An 18,658-nucleotide genomic window follows, 5' to 3' on the forward strand; every position below is an offset into this window, starting at 1 on the left:
AAGGGTTGTCCCCTCACTCTGAGACTGTGCCCCCAGGCCCTAGTCTCTTCAATTAAGGAAACATCTTCTCCACGTCCACTTTGTCCAGGCCCCTCAGTATTCAGTACGTTTCAATGAGATCACTCCTCATCCTTTTAACTCCATGGAGTGCAGACCTAGAGTCCTCAACCGCTTATCATATGACACGCCCTTCATTCCTGGCATCATTCTTGTGAACCTCCTGTGAAGACCCTCCATGCCGGCACATCCTTCCTTAGATATGGGTCCCAAAGCTGCTCACAAAAACTACTCTCTGACCAGAGACCTATACGACCTCAGCAGTACATTCCTGCTATTGCATTCTAGCCCTCTTGAAATTAATGTTAACATTGCATTACTCTTCCTAACTGTCAACTGAATCTGCATGTTAACCTTAACTGAATCTTAAACTAGGATTCCTAAGCCCCATTGTGTTTCAGATTTCCAAAGTCTTTCCTCATTTAGAAAATAGTCTGCACCGCTATTTTTCCTACCAAAGTGCATAACCTCACATTTTGCCACATTGTATTCCAGCTGCCACTTCTTTGTCCACTCTCTTACCTTGTCCAAGTCTTTCTGCAGCTTTCCTGCTTCTTCAACACCACCTCCTCTTTTATTGTGTCATCTGCAAACTTAGCAAGAATGCTCTGTTTCTTTGTCCAGCTTGTTAATGTATAACACGAACTGTTGCGGTCCCAACATTGACCCCTATGGAACTCCACTAGCTATTAGCTGCCATCTTGACTCCTTTACCCCACTGTCTTCCTTCTTTCAGTCAACGATTGTCCATCCGTGCCAGTACACTGCCCCTAACACCATTTGGTCTTATTTTATTTAGCAACATCCTGCTTGGCACTTTGTCAACAGCAAATCTGGAAAATGGATCACATCCACTGCTCTTCTTTGTCTAACTTGCTCATTACCTCCACAAAGAATTCTAACTGATTTGTCAGCCATGATCTCCCCTTGACAAAGCTGTGCTGACTCAATGCTACTCTATCATGCACTTCCAAGTGCTCCATACTCTCATGATCAATAATGGACCGTAAAACCTTTCCAATGACTGAGGCCAGGCTAACCACTCTATAGTTTCCCATCTTCTGTCTACCTCCTTCATAAAAGAGGGGCTTACTTAAGCCACCTTCAAGTCCTCTGGGACCCTCCCTGGCTTCCTGAAAAATCAGCACCAATGCCTCCTCAGCTATCTTGTTCAAAACTCTGCAATGTAGTCTGTCCTGTCTGATTACTGTATCCAGCTTAAGAGATTTCAGCTTCCCTAGCACCTTCTCCATATTGCTGGCACCTACAATCACCTCTGCACCACCCCACCCCCTTGTGAAGTTCTGGTATACTTCTGGTGTCTTTCACCATGAAGACTGATGCAAAATATTTGGCCCCAACCGTGACCACATCTACATCCAAGACATTGAGACCCTTCAGAAGCGTTTCTCCCTGCGAGTCCTGAAACATACACTCGCAGCAGTGTGCCAGCATCTCCAGGCTCTGCAATCCACCCTGCCCCAGCTCAGAGCCTCCCTCTCCCAGACCTGCAAAGGACCTCTCCTGTTTTTCATCCTCCGCGGGATCCACAGACTAAGCACACAGTTCTACTCAGCTTTACTGGACACCAAAAACCGTAAGTACAACAAATTCACTGGTTCCTGCCACCTTAAACAGGATTCTTCCACCTCCCTCATCCCCAGCCTGTCCCTCCACCTCCCCCACAATGTACCCGCCGCCATTGACCATGAGGACACGACCAGTAGACCCACCGATGACGTCACATCCGCCACCGCTGGGCACACCACTTCCGGGATCACGAACACGACCGCTGCTGGGGCCACCGCCTCCACCTCCACTACTTACGCCACTAACGCCACCGTCACCGCTGCTGCTGCCGTCCACCCCTCTCCGCCCACTGCAGCCAACGCAACTCCGCCCACCGCCGACAATGACACAACTCCGCCCACTGCCAACGCTAGCGACACTCTGCCCACCATTGACGGAACGCCACCCACAGCCAACGACAACATTGCTCCGCCCAAAACCTCCACAACCAGCTACTCCAGAGGAGACAGCCACACTGAGCCCTGCCGAATCTTCACCATCCCCCCAGACCTCCCACTGACGGAAGACGAACGGTCAGTCCTAAGCAAGGGGCTCACCTTTGAGCCCCTCCACCCACATATCAACGAATATTAGTCATGTCTGGATATCGAACAGTTTGTCTGCCGCCTTCGCCTCCACGCTTACTTTTTCATCCGGGAGCCTAACCCTCCCTCCACTGACCCCTTCACCCACCTCCAACACAAGTCCTCCTCCTGGACACCACTCCCAGGCCTCCTACCCTCCCTCGACCTCGTCATCTCCAACTGCCATCGAGACATTAACCGCCTCAACCTCTCCACCCCTCTCACCCACTTCAACCTCTCCCCCCGCAGAACGGGCAGCCCTCCACCCCATCCGTTCCAATCCCAACCTCACCATCAAACCCGCAGACAAGGGAGGGTGCAGTGGTAGTATGGCGCACTGACCTTTACATTGCTGAGGTCAGACGCCAACTCTCCGACATTTCCTCCTACCGCCCCCTTGATCATGACCTGACCCCTGAGCACCAAACCATCATCTCCCAAACCATCCATGACCTCATCACCTCAGGTGGCCATCCACCCACAGACTCCAACCTCATTGTTCCCCAAACCCGCACAGCTCACTTCTATCTCCTTTCCAAAATCCACAAACCCGCTTGCCCTGGTCGACCTATTGTCTCTGCCTGCTCCTGCCCCTCTGAGCTCATTTCCACCTATCTGGACTCCATTTTCTCCCCCTTGGTCCAGGAACTCCCCACCTACTTCCATGACACCACCCATTTTACTGCTTCATTTTAACTGAGACATGTGCCCTTTAAACGAATGCGATGCTCCAGAGCTTTCCCTCACAGACCTTTGATCTGAATGATTTAGGAGTAGTCGAGATATTCCCATTCCCATTCACCTCCTCCAGAACTTCCAATTCCCCGGTCCCCAACACCTCATTTTCACCATGGGCATCCAGTCCCTATACACCTGCATTCCCCATGCAGATGGCCTCACACTCAACAACTTCTCTTTCGATTCCTCCCACTTCCTACTGTCAAAGCGGGTGGCCATGGGTACCCGCATGGGCCCAAGCTATGCCTGCCTCTTCGTAGGTTATGTGGAACAGTCCCTCTATCACACCTACACTGGCCCAAAACCCCACCCCTTCCTCCGTTACATTGATGACTGTATCGGCACCGCCGCATGCTCCCAAGATGAGCTCGAACAGTTCATCCATTTCACCTTCCACCCCAACCTTAAGTTCACCTGGACCATTTCCAACACATCCCTTACCTTCCTGGACCTTTCTGTCTCCATCTCAGGCAACCATCTACAAACCGATGTCCATTTCAAGTCCACCGACTCCCACAGCTACCTGGAATACACCTCCTCCCACCCACCTTCCTGCAAAAATTCCATCCCCTATTCCCAATTCCTACGCCTCCACCGCATCTGCTCCCAGGATGAGGCATTCCACTCCTGCACATCCCAGATGTCCTCGTTCTTCAAGGGCCGCAACTTCCCCCTCACAGTGGTTGAGAACGCCCACGACCGTGTTTCCCGCATTTCCCGTACCTCATCCCTCACACCCTGTCCCCGCAATAACTGCCAAAAGAGAATCGCCCTCGTCCTCACGTACCACCCCACCAACCTCCGGATACAACACATCATCGTCTGACACTTCCACTATCTACAATCTGACACCACCACTAAAGACATTTTTCCATCCCCACCCTTGTCTGCCTTCTGGGGAGACCTCTCTCTCCGTGACTCCCATGTCTGGTCCACACTCCCCTCCAACCCCACCACACTCGGCACTTTTCCCCTGCAACCGCATGAAATGCTACACCTGCCCCCACACCTCCTCCCTCACCCCCATCCCAGGCCCCAAGAAGACTTTCCACATCAAGCAGATGTTCACCTGCACATCTGCCAATGTGGTATACTGCATCTGCTGTACATGGTGTGGCTTCCTCTACATTGGGGAAACCAAGCGGAGGCTTGGGGACCACTTTGCAGAACACCTCCGCTCGGTTCGCAGTAAACAACTGCACCTCCCAGTCGTGAACCATTTCAACTCCCCCTCCCATTCCTTAGACGACATGTCCATCCTGGGCCTCCTGCAGTGCCATAATGATGCCATCTGTAGGTTGCAGGAACAGCAACTCATATTCCGCTTGGGAACCCTGCAGCCCAATGGTATCAATGTGGATTTCACCAGCTTCAAGATCTCCCCTTCCCCCACTGTATCCCAAAACCAGCCCAGCTCGTCCCCGCCTGCCTAGCCTGTTCTTCCTCTCACCTTTCCTTTCCTCCCACTTCAAGCCGGGCCTCCATTTGCTACCTACTAACCTCATTCCCGCCCCCTTGACCTGTCCATCCTCCCTGGACTGACCTCTCCCTCCCTACCTCCCCACTCATACTCTCCTCTCCACCTATCTTCTCCGCTATCCAGCTTCAGTCCGCACCACCCCCCCAACTCTCCCTATTATTTCAGAACCCTCTCGCCATCCCCTTTTTCTGATGAAGGGTCTAGGCCCGAAACATCAGCTTTTGTGCTCCTCTGATGCTGCTTGGCCTGCTGTGTTCATCCAGCCTCACGCTTTGTTATCGCGGGTTCCCCAGCATCTGCAGTTTCCATATGTCTGATGCAAAATACCTATTCAGTTTCTCTATCATTTCTCTGTTCCTCTTTACTACTACTTCAGCCTCAATTTCCAGCTGTGCGATATCCATTCTTGCCTTTCTCTTACCTCTTAGATATCTGAACATCTCTTGCAATCTTCTTTTACTATCCAGGTTGAATCGTGGGATCTGGCAACTAATCCTGCAACACAAGGAATAGAAAAGCTTAGTTCCAAATTTAGCCATTTCTTAAATCTACTTTCACAAGATGCCTTAAAGGTTTTTCCATAATTTAGTGGTTCTCGTGAAGCTGTTAGTGTAATTTTATTGCTTCATTTTAACTGAGACATGTGCCCTTTAAACGAATGCGATGCTCCAGAGCTTTCCCTCACAGACCTTTGATCTGAATGATTTAGGAGTAGTCGAGATTTTCCCATTCTGTGCAGAAATCAAAGCAACTATTTTAAATGGTTGCCTCCAGCCCACTCTGCGGTTCTGAGGTGTTATAAGTGACATTATCAGACAGCCTCAGGCAAAAAAATAAACAATTCCTCCTTTGTAGCTTACTTAGCGACTATCAACATGGCCCTTCCCGGATGGATATTACCCTGCTCTGAAGTAGCTTGTCATTCTGGGCACTTAATTCCTTGTTTAAGCTGACAGTTCTGAGCTTATGCCACAAACTTTTACGCTAAGTGTTAACTTCAAGCTTTCTCTAATCTAGAGGTAGTCAGGCTGAGCCTTGAAGATTTAAGCGCCAGGCCTCAGTGTGGTCTCTATGGATTGGAGGACTCAGTTTCTGGGTTTTGTGTATGCCCCTGGCCTCTGGTTCTTGGTTCTATGCATCACAGGCCCAAGGCCCTGGCTGTGAATGACTCTGTATCATGGATTCTGGCTCTGGTATCTAGTAGATCACTAGCATCAGATTGAGATCTTCTTGGATCCCAGACATCATATTTTGGGTTCTCCACAAGGCAGACCTCAGGCTGTGAGGTCAGTGTGGATCCAAGGGACTGATCTGTCGAACGACCGATAAATAATTTGAAGATAAAGAATTTTACTGCCAGTGAATGTGTCCATATTTGGGTTGTCCTGTCAAGTTTCCTGTAACAATACCTAAGCAACAAACAAAAAAATGCAAATGAAGAACTGGGGAGGCAATGGCATGGTGGCATTACCGTTAGACTATTAATCCAGAAACTCAGCTAATGCTCAGGGGACACAGGTTCAAATCACAACAGTGGAATTTGAATTCAATAAAGAATCTGGATTTGAAAGTCTAACGATGATCATAAAACCATTGTCAGTTGTTGGTGGGGCAGTGCCCAAAGTGTCAACAAAGACAAAAGTTACTGCCAGTAGCTCCCCAACATTTGTGGGAATGGCCAGATAAACCTTAGACTTGGTTACACGTTGACTATTCGGTCCTTTCATGGGCTCAATGTTCTTAGTCATTGTGAACGCCCACTCAAAGTGGTTAGACATGTATAGAGTTCTTCATCTAATATGGGGATGATGACAGAAAAAATGCACGAGTCTTTAGCAATACACAGACTCCTGGATGTGTTGGTCACAGATAATGGGCCATCATTTACCAGGAGGGATCTTGAGTATGTCCTAAAGTCAAATGCATTCGACATAGAACATAGAACATAGAACATAGAACATAGAACAGTACAGCACAGAACAGGCCCTTCAGCCCACAATGTTGTGCCGACCATTGATCCTCATGTATGCACCCTCAAATTTCTGTGACCATATACATGTCCAGCAGTCTCTTAAATGACCCCAATGACCTTGCTTCCACAACTGCTGCTGGCAACGCATTCCATGCTCTCACAACTCTCTGCGTAAAGAACCTGCCTCTGACATCCCCTCTATACTTTCCACCAACCAGCTTAAAACTATGACCCCTCGTGCTAGCCATTTCTGCCCTGGGAAATAGTCTCTGGCTATCAACTCTATCTATGCCTCTCATTATCTTGTATACCTCAATTAGGTCCCCTCTCCTCCTCCTTTTCTCCAATGAAAAGAGACCGAGCTCAGTCAACCTCTCTTCATAAGATAAGCCCTCCAGTCCAGGCAGCATCCTGGTAAACCTCCTCTGAACCTTCTCCAAAGCATCCACATCTTTCCTATAATAGGGCGCCCAGAACTGGACGCAGTATTCCAAGTGCGGTCTAACCAAAGTTTTATAGAGCTGCAACAAGATCTCACGACTCTTAAACTCAATCCCCCTGTTAATGAAAGCCAAAACACCATATGCTTTCTTAACAACCCTGTCCACTTGGGTGGCCATTTTAAGGGATCTATGTAACTGCACACCAAGATCCCTCTGTTCCTCCACGCTGCCAAGAATCCTATCCTTAATCCTGTACTCAGCTTTCAAATTCGACCTTCCAAAATGCATCACCTCGCATTTATCCAGGTTGAACTCCATCTGCCACCTCTCAGCCCATCTCTGCATCCTGTCAATGTCCCGCTGCAGCCTACAACAGCCCTCTACACTGTCAACGACACCTCCTACCTTGGTGTCGTCTGCAAACTTGCTGACCCATCCTTCAATCCCCTCGTCCAAGTCATTAATAAAAATTACAAACAGTAGAGGCCCAAGGACAGAGCCCTGTGGAACTCCACTCACCACTGACTTCCAGGCAGAATATTTTCCTTCTACAACCACTCGCTGTCTTCTGTTGGCCAGCCAATTCTGTATCCAAGCAGCTAAGTTCCCCTGTATCCCATTCCTCCTGACCTTCTGAATGAGCCTACCATGGGGAACCTTATCAAATGCCTTACTGAAGTCCATATACACCACATCCACAGCTCGACCCTCATCAACTTTTCTAGTCACATCCTCAAAAAACTCGATAAGGTACAAAGACAACTCCATACCATCCATCATCCAATGGTCTGGATGAAAGGGCAGTCCAAACTTTGAAAGCAGGCTTAAAGAAGCAGCCTACAGCTTCTCTAGATACCAAACTGTCCCACTTCCTATTTGATTATAGGACCATGCCTCATGCAACTACAGAGATAGCTCTAGCATGGGCAAGCGTTCCAGTAGCAGATGAACTGAGGCGGGCGTAAGTCAGGTGATGTTACAATGGTCTCACTAAAGTACATTAGGGAGTTACAATGTCTTAAATTTGGGCTCAGTAGGTGATGAAAAGCTAATGATACTTGCAAACCCAGCCCAGAGTAGGATCGAACGGGCTAATGATGCACGACACGAGCATGGCTGTGATTGATGATGCCATTACTTTGGACTCGGTTCAGTTGGAGTCCCAGTTTGATTTTGGAATCAGGGAAATCCTTGATGTTATCATTCCAATAACTGTGATTGGCTCAGCCAGTTGATGACCATAATCCTATTACTTTTGATTTACATTTTGTTTAATTTCTAGTAGTTGAAGTTTCAGATGGAGTAAAGAAACAGGCTCCGAGATGTGCTGCATGATCTGGCGTCACTCACGCTCCAGTTAGACGCACTCAATACTTCACTCACTCAGTGTCACTCGCACTCAGTGTCATTCACACTGAGTGCCACTCATACATTGTCTCTTTAGCTTGGGAATGTTGATCCATTCCCGGCCTCTCCGGCCAACTTGTGCGCATTGTTTGGTTTCAGTGGTCCTGCTGCTATTTGCTGGTCTGTTTCAGAAGGGAAGCAGACTCAAAACGGCTGCTGGATTGCTTCCTCTGGGCCTAACCGGAGAGAGGTAGAAACATGTAGTCTGACACCAGTCTGATTTCCAGACTAAACACCTCAAAAATGCCCATTCCCCTCTCCCACAAGTCAAAGTGACAGCAGCCAGTATCCAAGGAATAATCAGCATTCTGCACTCTGTACAAAGACAGAGCTTTCAGTAGTAGACTGGTCTCTTTAAAATATGGACAGCATCAAATGAGACCGTTAGTTGGCGATTGCATGATGGGACAAACGCCATACATTCCAGAGATGGTTTCTCCGATCCAGTAACTACAGATTACAGGATGTTAGTTACTGAATCTCCTCTGTCCACATTCACTGATTTTCCTCCAAGTAATGTCAGCATTGGATAATGAGCTTCAGCAGAATCTGTAATCTCATAGTCCAGCATTTCCCTCGTTCAGCCTAGTTCAAAGAGATATGCAGAAGAGGCATGGTTTAAAAAATGAGGTACTCAACCCGTAAGGATTCAACACCAGCATGCATCCTTAATAAGAAGCAGCATCCATCCCCCAGCTAGCAGCCTGAATTAACAGCTCTGTTAAGTCATTGTATCCAGTTGTGAATGGTGGTAGGCAATTAAAAACTGGATGTGAGAGAGAGAGATTCTGCAGTCATTCCGAAGTGAAGGATTTCACTAGCCTGGATTCTGTTTTTTCACGCAAGTGGGAATTCTGAATGGGAATCTATTGTGGGATAACAGACGGGCAAATAGAGAATGGTTGTTGTTTCATTGGTTTCCCGGAGTGAAAAAGAGAATATTTAAATATTGCTAAAGCTTACTATGCAGTAAATGCATGAGCAGCTCTCTCCACTACCGATGCTGTTGTTAAGTCATAAAGATGTTTTGATGTCACAAAATAAGCCATGTCATGTATACATTTCATTGCCAGTGCAATGCCAGGTATGTTGGCTGTACTTCCCAATGACTGTTGTACCGCGTCAAACAGCACCTCCTGCTGACAATTTGCAATAGGCAGCATTCTGCTTGTGCTCAACCAGCCCATGCTTGTGAGCCCCAGAAAAATATATATCCATGATTGGACGTGATTCAGCCATTGGAAATCATTCATTAAATAACGCAGATTGTGCTAAGAGTTGCACTGTAAACTGATTTAGGATAATTAGCTGTGTTGGCAGCGTGGTGTAACTGCACATGCTAGAAGCTATATACATAAATAGACAGGACCCTATTTTATGGAAGGAGAAGGACTGTCTTAATAAAAGGACTATGGAGACAGCCAAGATATGCTGCAGACCTGTGGCAACGCCCTGACCAACCAGAATCTACCTACCTGATCTGAGAATTAACATAGAACATAGAACACAGAACATAACAGCACAGTACAGGCCCTTCGGCCCTCGATGTTGTGCCGACCTGTCATACCGATCTCAAGCCCATCTAACCTACACTATTCCATATACGTCCATATGCTTGTCCAATGACAACTTAAATGTACCTAAAGTTGGCGAATCTGCTACTGTTGCAGGCAAAACGTTCCATTCCCTTACTAGTCTCTGAGTAAAGACACTACCTCTGACATCTGTCCTATATCTTTCACCCCTCAATTTAAAGCTATGCCCCCTCGTGCTCGACGTCACCATCCTAGGAAAAAGGCTCTCCCTATCCACCCTATCTAACTCTCCGATTATTTTATATGTTTCAATTAAGTCACCTCTCAACCTTCTTCTCCCTAATGAAAACAGCCTCAAGTCCCTCAGCCTTTCCTCGTAAGACCTTCCCTCCATACCAGGCAACATCCTAGTAAATCTCCTCTGCACCCTTTCCAAAGCTTCCACATCCTTCTTATAAAGCGGTGACCAGAACTGTACACAATACTCCAAGTGCAGCCGCACCAGAGTTTTGTACAGCTGCAGCATAACCTCTCGGTTCCGGAACTCGATCCCTATATTAATAAAAGCTAAAACACTGTATGCCTTCTTAACAGCCCTGTCAAACTGGATGGCAACTTTCAAGGATCTGTGTACACGGCCACCAAGCTCTCTCTGCTCATCTACACTACTAAGAATCTTACCATTAGCCCAATTAGGATTGACGGTTAACTGTTTTGCTGCATCTCTATGCCAATGATGGCCCAATCAACTATCAGCTTCTTCTTATTCTGTATAAAATGGTACCTTCTGTTTTTTATTTAAATCTCTTTCTTGTGTCCTAGTCTTGATGAATATAAGATGCAAAGCTTCAACGTCCAGTCACCTTTTAGCAATGTTTCAGTTCTGAACTACCAAGCGTTTATTTAATAGAATCCTTCTTGAAAAATTCTTAAATTAATGATCATGACAAGCTTTGAAGTATCAGCATCTGGATCCAAAATATTACTTCCACTTATCATCATCACCTAACAGTCAGCAGTTTCTGATGTAAGCTTGGCACCAGACTTTAGCCCAAAGGTTCTAACTCAGTTAAAACACTTGGATGCATTAGCGACTTTTCGAAATGATTCGGATGAAATGGGATGGCACTAAACGTGATGGTATCTCCTGGGTCACTCACCACTTAAAAATGTTCAAAAGCTACCCACACATCATGGAAGTACAAATTCCTAACCATCATACCATTCTCTGTCCTGTAAAGTAGAGTGTCTGGCAGTACAACTCACCATTTATTTGTCTCTGGTAAGAATTTGCTCCATCTGCACATTCCCAGGTCATCTGCACTCTGAATGTTTCAACAGTAACTGTTATTCCCAATGACTGACAAATACAGTGCAAGTGCCTATGTATGTTATTGCTGTATTTAGATAATGCTGGAGACAGGCTCAGAAAGTCTCATTCATTTGGTGTCGAGCTCACATTTTGGATCTATTCTGCTGCATCTGTGAAAATTCAACTATTTTGGAGCAAGTTTGTTTGTAATTTTCTTCTTTTTTAATTGTAAATCACATTCCTGATATTTTCTCTGCTCTTTCAAGATTGTGGTTGAGAAATTGGACCATAAAAAACATAAAGGCAGTAAATTGTGATTTCATAGAATCTTAGGGTGTTATAGAAGGGAACGTGGCCATTCTATGCATTGTGCCTTTGTTGCCCCTTCAATAGAGTTATTCCATTTTTATCCTCTTCCCTGCTATTTTCCCATAGCTGTGCACATCTTCTTCTTTCATAAACTTATATCTTTATTCCAATTTTCTTTCACAAGTTTTTGTTGACATTGTTTCCTCTGCCTTTTTGACAGTGCATTCTCGATTGTTACAACTCACTGTGGAGAAAATAAAACTCATCTCAATCTGTTTCTTTTGCCAAGTGCCTTAGATCTGTGTCTACTAGTTACTAACACTTATCAAAGCACTTGGTGATTTTATCATTTTATTAAATCTACTTGTTCTATCAATCCCTATTTAAACTCCTTTTTCTAAGATGATCAGTTCTAAATTCACTAGCTCATCTTAGGCCAAAAAGCTGAGAATGTTGGCCATGATGAAAAACTAGGAGTAGAGGCAATTCAGAGAGTTAGAGGATCCCTGTAAACGAATTACTTAAATGTAACAGATGGGTATACAAATAACCAAAGAGGTTGGTAGAATTTTTCATTTATTCATGGGATTACTAGTTAGACTAGCCTTTATTGCCCATCCCTAATTTGCCAGAGTGTGGACGACAGTCAATCAGGTTGTGTGTTTCTGGAATCTGATGTCGGCCAGACCTGGTGAGAATAGTAGATTTCCCTTCCTAAAAACAACACTGGTGAATGAGAGATAATAGGAACTGCAGATGCTGGAGAATCCGAGATAACAAGGTGTGGAGCTGGATGAACACAGCAGGCTAAGCAGCATCTTAGGAGCAGGAAAGCTGACATTTCGGGCCTAGGCCCTTCATCAGAAATGGGGGAGGGCCTCCCCCTCTCTCCCTACTTATTTCAGAACCCTCTTCCCCTCCCACATATCTGTGAAGGGTCTAGGCCCGAATCATCAGCTTTCCTGTTCCTAAGATGCTGTTTGGCCAGCTGTGTTCATCCAGCTCCACACCTTGTTAATGTTAGTGAGCTAACTGGGTTTTTATTACAATCAATTTAATCAATTTTAAAAAGGCCCAAAGAACTACAGACGCTAGAAATCAGAAAAGAAAAGAGACATTTCTGGAAAAATAGAACAGACCAGGCAGTATCTGTGGAGAGAAAGCAGAGTTCTTCTGAAGAAGGATCACTGGACCTGAAATGTTAACTCTGCTTCCTCTTCACAGAATCTGCTTGACCTGTTCAGTTTTTCCAGCAATTTCTGTTCTTGTTGGTGGTAAAATGGCCATCATTTGACAAGCTTTTAAGACCAGATTGTTTGTAATTTAATTCAAATTACTCCATCTGGAACAGTGGGATTCAAACTCATGTCTTCAGAACATCAACCTGGGTTTCTGGATTATTAGTCCAGTGATATTATCATGACATCACTGCATCCTCTGGCCTTTATTCCATGCCATAATAACTAGAGAGCTGAATGTAAAAGACTGGAAATTTTTGACAGTGATAGAAAATCCTGGAATGACCATATCTGATTGCTTCACAACATCTTACATTGGATTATGTTGGTATTCGAAAGAATGCAGCACAGATTCCTCAGAACATTATTACAGTCTTCATAGGATAAATTATGACAACAGATTAGATAAACAAAGCTTGTGTTCCCTGGAAAATGGATTCCATGCAGTTCGCCCAAAGTAAAAATCTGCTTCTATAAGGAAATGCATTTCTTCAGCCACTTTGCCTATTGTGTTCTTGAATCTATGGTGAACTTCATCCTCAAAATTTTATCAGCATTATATTTTCATTTTTATTTCTATTTGCAGCTTGTAATTTCCCTATCTGTTCAGTTGTGACCAGTTGCTTTGCCAATGACCATAAGACCATAAGACATAGGAGTGGAAGTAAGGCCATTCGGCCCGTTAAGTCCACACTGCCATTTAAATCATGGCTGATGGGCAATTCAACTCCACTTCGCTGCACTCTCCCCGTAGCCCTTGATTCCTTGTGAGATCAAGAATCTTTCGATCTCTGCCTTGAAGGCATCCAATGTCCCGGCCTCCACTGCACTCCGTGGCAATGAATTCCACAAGCCCACCACACTCTGGCTGAAGAAATGTCGTCTCATTTCAGTTTTAAATTTACCCCCTCTAATTTTAAGGCTGTGCCCTTGGGTCCTAGTCTCCCCGCCTAACGGAAACAACTTCCTAGCGTCCACCCCTTCAAAGCCATACATTATCTTGTAAGTTTCTAATAGAGCTCCCCTCAACCTTCTAAACTCTAATTAGTACAATCCCAGAATCCTGAGCCGTTCATCATACGTTAAACCTACCATTCCAGGGATCATCTGTGTGAATCTCCGCTGGACATGCTCCAGGGCTAGTATGTCCTTCCTGAAGTGTGGGGCCCAAAATTGGACACAGTATTCCAAATGGGACCTAACTAGAGCTTTATAAAGCCTCAGAAGCACATTGATGCTTTTATATTCCAACCCTCTCGAGATCAACGACAACATCACATTCGCTTTCTTAATCATGGACTCTACCTGCAAGTTAACCTTTAGAGAATCCTGGGCCAACACTCCCAGACAATTATTAATGAATCAATTCATTTGTTACAAACTTTGTGCATATGAAAGTGTGATACTGAGGTATGAAAAAGAAACTTGATTCATCCAAAAGCTTTGTATTAAAATCTTATATTCACCTGAATGTCATATCAATGTTTGCTGTTGACATTGTTTTGTCAACAACTAGAATGGAATAGCCTTCTCCTGAGCTCCCCTTCATTACACATACCAATCTTCAACCAGTTCAACTCACATCATATAATGTCAAGATGCAGGTGAAGGGATTGAAGAGAGCTAAGACTAGACATCCTAAAAACATCCCAGCCATAGTAATGAGGAGCTGCGCTCAAGATCTAGCTAAATTGACATCCACATGACATTGTGATAAGTTAACCAGGTAAGTCCTATAATATAAAGAAAGGAAAAGCCGATCCAGCCGATTACCCTCCAAAGATCACCACCACCTACAAGCACCCCTCTGAGCCACTCACCATCCTAATTTGGGAATATACCACCGTCTCTTCAAAGTAACTGGGTCAATATCTTGGAATCCCCTCCCTTATAGCATTGTGGGCTAGTCAGGTCACCACCACCTTCCCAAGGGCAACTAGGAATGGGTAATAAATGCTTTCCCAACCAGAGATGCCTGTGTCCCATGAAATAATTTTTAGAAAGGAGCTGAATTCCAGAAGTAAGGTGAAAGTGAACGAAAATGTTGTCCTTGTTAACAAGGCAGAATTTGGCTGACTATGGCATCAAGGTGTTCTAGCACAATCACAGTTACTGGAAGTCAAAGGAAAAGCACTCCACTGGTTGAGGTCAGACCAGGAACAAAGGAAGATGGTTATGGATGTTGGAGGTCAATTATCTCATTCCAGTTCATTGTGACAAAACCTCCCCAGGTTGTGTCCTGGGCCTAACTTCCTCCAGTTGCTTCATCAGTTATTTTTTGTCTGTTATTCGGTCAGTGAAGACATCTTTGCTAATGATTGACAAATGTTTAGTGTTTGCTGGAATCTATGGTTTCAAAACTTGTAGATTTTTGTAGTTTAGGGGTTATGGTGTGATGTGGGGTTGGGGGGTGCCTCACTTAAGAAAAGGCTTCTAGGAAAATTAAAACAGAAACGGAAACTTCAGATTTCTGAGAGAACTGCAATTGTCTGAAACGATACAAACAACTGAGAGCTCTCTGAACATAGAATCCAGTCGCAGTATAGGGAGGCTGAAGATGACAGGGAATAGGTGAATACATAGTTGTTGCATTTGTTTCTGTTGTTGACATATAACATTGGAGCCATGCCATCAAGACTATTGTAAGGAAAGATTAGGAGGTTCTGCAGATGCACACGATTTTAGTAAAAAAACTGTACTTTAAGAATGTAGGTTGTAGTGTTACTGCTGTTGGCAAGCAACCAGGCAAAAATTCTTAAAAAAACAGGAGCTGAAATTCTTTGTCAGGAAAGTAGAATTTTGAATGATTTGTGGTTTGGAGCTTATTGTCAGTTAATATATTGGAGCTAAATCTTGGAGCTTCTTCCCAAGTGGCATTGTGGAAGTACTTTCACTGCACAGAATGTAGCAGTTAAAGTTTGTGGTTTACCACAATCTGCCTAAAAGCAATTAGGGATGGCCAACGGTACCCAATTCACACAAATGAATAAAATAAATCCCGCTAAGGATCCTGAGATGTACTGAAGTTTCACATGCCCACTGACTAATGCTCCTTGATTTAATAAACTCATAGCATAAGTCCTATCTCAACTCTACAATCAAACAATATCTTAACCTCCAAATATCTATTGACCTCTGCCTAGAATATCCTCGATTCTTAGCATTCGCAGCTGTCTAGGGTAATTTACTGCAAAGGCTCACAACACTTGATTGAAGAAGTTCCTCCTTATCATTATCCTAAAATCATGATCCGTTACACAACATATTTAAATTTAGTTCTACACTCCCTCAACAGTGGAGAGGCCTTTCCCTGCATTTATCTTATTGTCTGTTAAACAATGAGATCACCTCTCATTCCTCGAAACTTTAGAGGACGTAAGGTAAATCTATTCAATCATTCCTGTTAGAATAACCCCTTCTTCCTACGAACTACATTACTGAACCTTCATTGCACTTCCTCCAAGGCAAGTAAGCGAAGGAGGTCAAAACTGTACACTCTGTCTTTGATGTTGTCTCACATTGTCTTTACATTACTGTGCCAAATGCCTTAAGACACTTCATTAGGAATGTGCAGAGATGAAGTCAAGGTTTAAGAGGGAGTGCACACACACAACTCACGAAAATTCCCTCAAGCATCACCTGCCCTATATGTGGTGGCATCTGCATGTTGTGCAATGGATTCATCAACAAAATTCCTTCTAGATTGGGAAGCTCCAAGCAAATTTATTGGTGAGTTGATGACTGCCTTTCATTTAGGGAAACCTGCTGTCATGCACAGACCTTGGCGGACTGCACAGCAGCAAAATTAATACAGGAATGTTGCTCAACAGCCATCTCAGAACTCATCAAACGGGAGAGGTAGTGAGTCATCCTGGATCCCAAGGGACAGCCTCATAAGAAGGCAACATTATTGTAGCAGGATGATTTTTACTCTTGTATTCCAATCCTTTAGCTAACATACCATTTGCATTCCTAACTGCTTGCTGTAGCTGCCAATTAACTTTCTGTGACTATGTTTAAGGCCAACCAGAATATCAATAATTTCAAATCTCTCGCCATTTTTTGTGAACTTTTTAAAAATTTTTCCTTCCAATGTGGATTACTTCACACTTCCCCACATTATTTTCCACCTGTTGTATTCTTGTCATAGTCATTGAGTCATAGGGTCATACAGCAGAGAAACAGACCCTTTGGTCCCACCAGTCCATTCTGAACATAATCCCAAACTAAACTAGTCCGACCTGCCTGCTTCTGGCCTGTATCCCTCCAAACCTTTCCTATTCATGTACTTCTCCATATGTCTGTTAAACATTGTAATTGTACCCACACCCATCACTTCCTCTGTAAGTTCATTCTACATGCAAACCAACCTCTGTGTAAAAAAAAGCCCTCATGTCTTTTTAAAATCTTTCTCTTCTGACCGTTCGCTTTCATCCTCCTCACAGCTTACACTCGTTGTACAATGCACCATTCATGTAAGTCACTGATATAGATTATAACTAGCTGAGGATCAAGTACTGACCCTTGAGGTACCCTGCGAGTTACAGCCTCCCAAGCTGAAAATGACTATGCTTTCCAACTCGGTTTTCTACTTTAACTACAGAAAATTATGAGGCAGGGGTGTCAGCGGAGGGGCTGGAATAATGAAGTCTCCAGTTGATCACCAAATGTGAAACAGAGAACTTCGAGAAAGGAAATGCATTTTAAATGTGTTTTTTGAAGCAATATTCACATGCTCTTTTCCATGGAAGCAGTTGTATGTATGATTCCTAGAGGGAGACATATAGCAGGGTAGGCTGCGATATATCAAATCTCTGTCATTAGGGTTTATTTCAGGGCTTTGAGAGTAACAATTGACACTCAAGCCAGCACTCCCTCCAACTCCTCAGACACTGAGGGGTTTATTGCTTCAACACATTATCAGGTACAACACATTCCTATGCCTGTCAATAGCTCAGAGCGTGAGATGTGTAATATTCAGCTTGAGAGACTTGAATTCCTGCTTTATCAGACCAGTTGCCTCAATGAATAGGAATTAGCTTCAGCCAATTCCCAGCTAGTGTTATTGTGTTTCTCTTCTGCAGTTGAGACAGTGGAGAATGAGATTTATTACCAGGATTACACCAAGCAATTCAGACGGCATCGGATGGTGCAAAGTCAACCAACTCTCTCTAAACTATTACTGATAAATAGTTGCAGAAATAAGAAAGCGTGCTGAATGGATCCTATGTTTAAATGGGTGGCTCAACCATCAAATGTCACTCTGTTTTGACTGGTCTCATTTTCAGCATCCAAATACACAACGTTAGGGTACTTGACAGAGTAGATGTGGAAATATTACTTTCCTTTTGCACAGTCTACAGTAAGAGGGCATGATCTCAAATAAGAAATCTCACATTTAATATAGAGAAGAAGAGGTATTTCTTTTCCCAGAGATGAGTGAATCTGTGGAATTCTTTACTGCAGCAGACTGTTGAGGTTAGGTTGTTAAGTATGTCTAAGGCCGAGATAGATATATTTTTAAACAGTAAGGGGAAATCAAACGTTTGGGGAAAAGGCATGAAAAGCATGGAAGTTATCATATCAGTCATGATCTTATTGAATGGCAGAGAAGACTCAATGAACTGAATAGCCTACATTTTGCTCCTATGTCTCATGCTCTTATAATCCAGGACTTCAGCTGCTGCAAAGACACAGTTATTCACTTCAAAAATTAAAGCAAGGCCCCTTCTCAACTCAGTTGTATCAGAGAGATTGATTGGCTTTAGTGATGATGAACAGTTTTCTTTCTTTGTTATTCTAACCAACAAAACAAATGATGAGAGTTGCTCTCAAATTGGTTATGTTGTATTTCTTTAAACTTAATGGTCTAAAATCTCTGCTGTCAAACAAAAGTTGCAGTTAGTAAGAGTGATTGCTGCGTTAAGTGCAAATGCTGCAGCAGTTTTAGGTGAAAGCCAGATTTGTGATTAAATGTAGAAAGCGAGAAGTTGCTGTCCAAGATGTTGCATAAG

Source organism: Stegostoma tigrinum, chromosome 13 (genome assembly GCF_030684315.1).
Source record: "Stegostoma tigrinum isolate sSteTig4 chromosome 13, sSteTig4.hap1, whole genome shotgun sequence".
Lineage (NCBI taxonomy): Eukaryota > Metazoa > Chordata > Chondrichthyes > Orectolobiformes > Stegostomatidae > Stegostoma > Stegostoma tigrinum.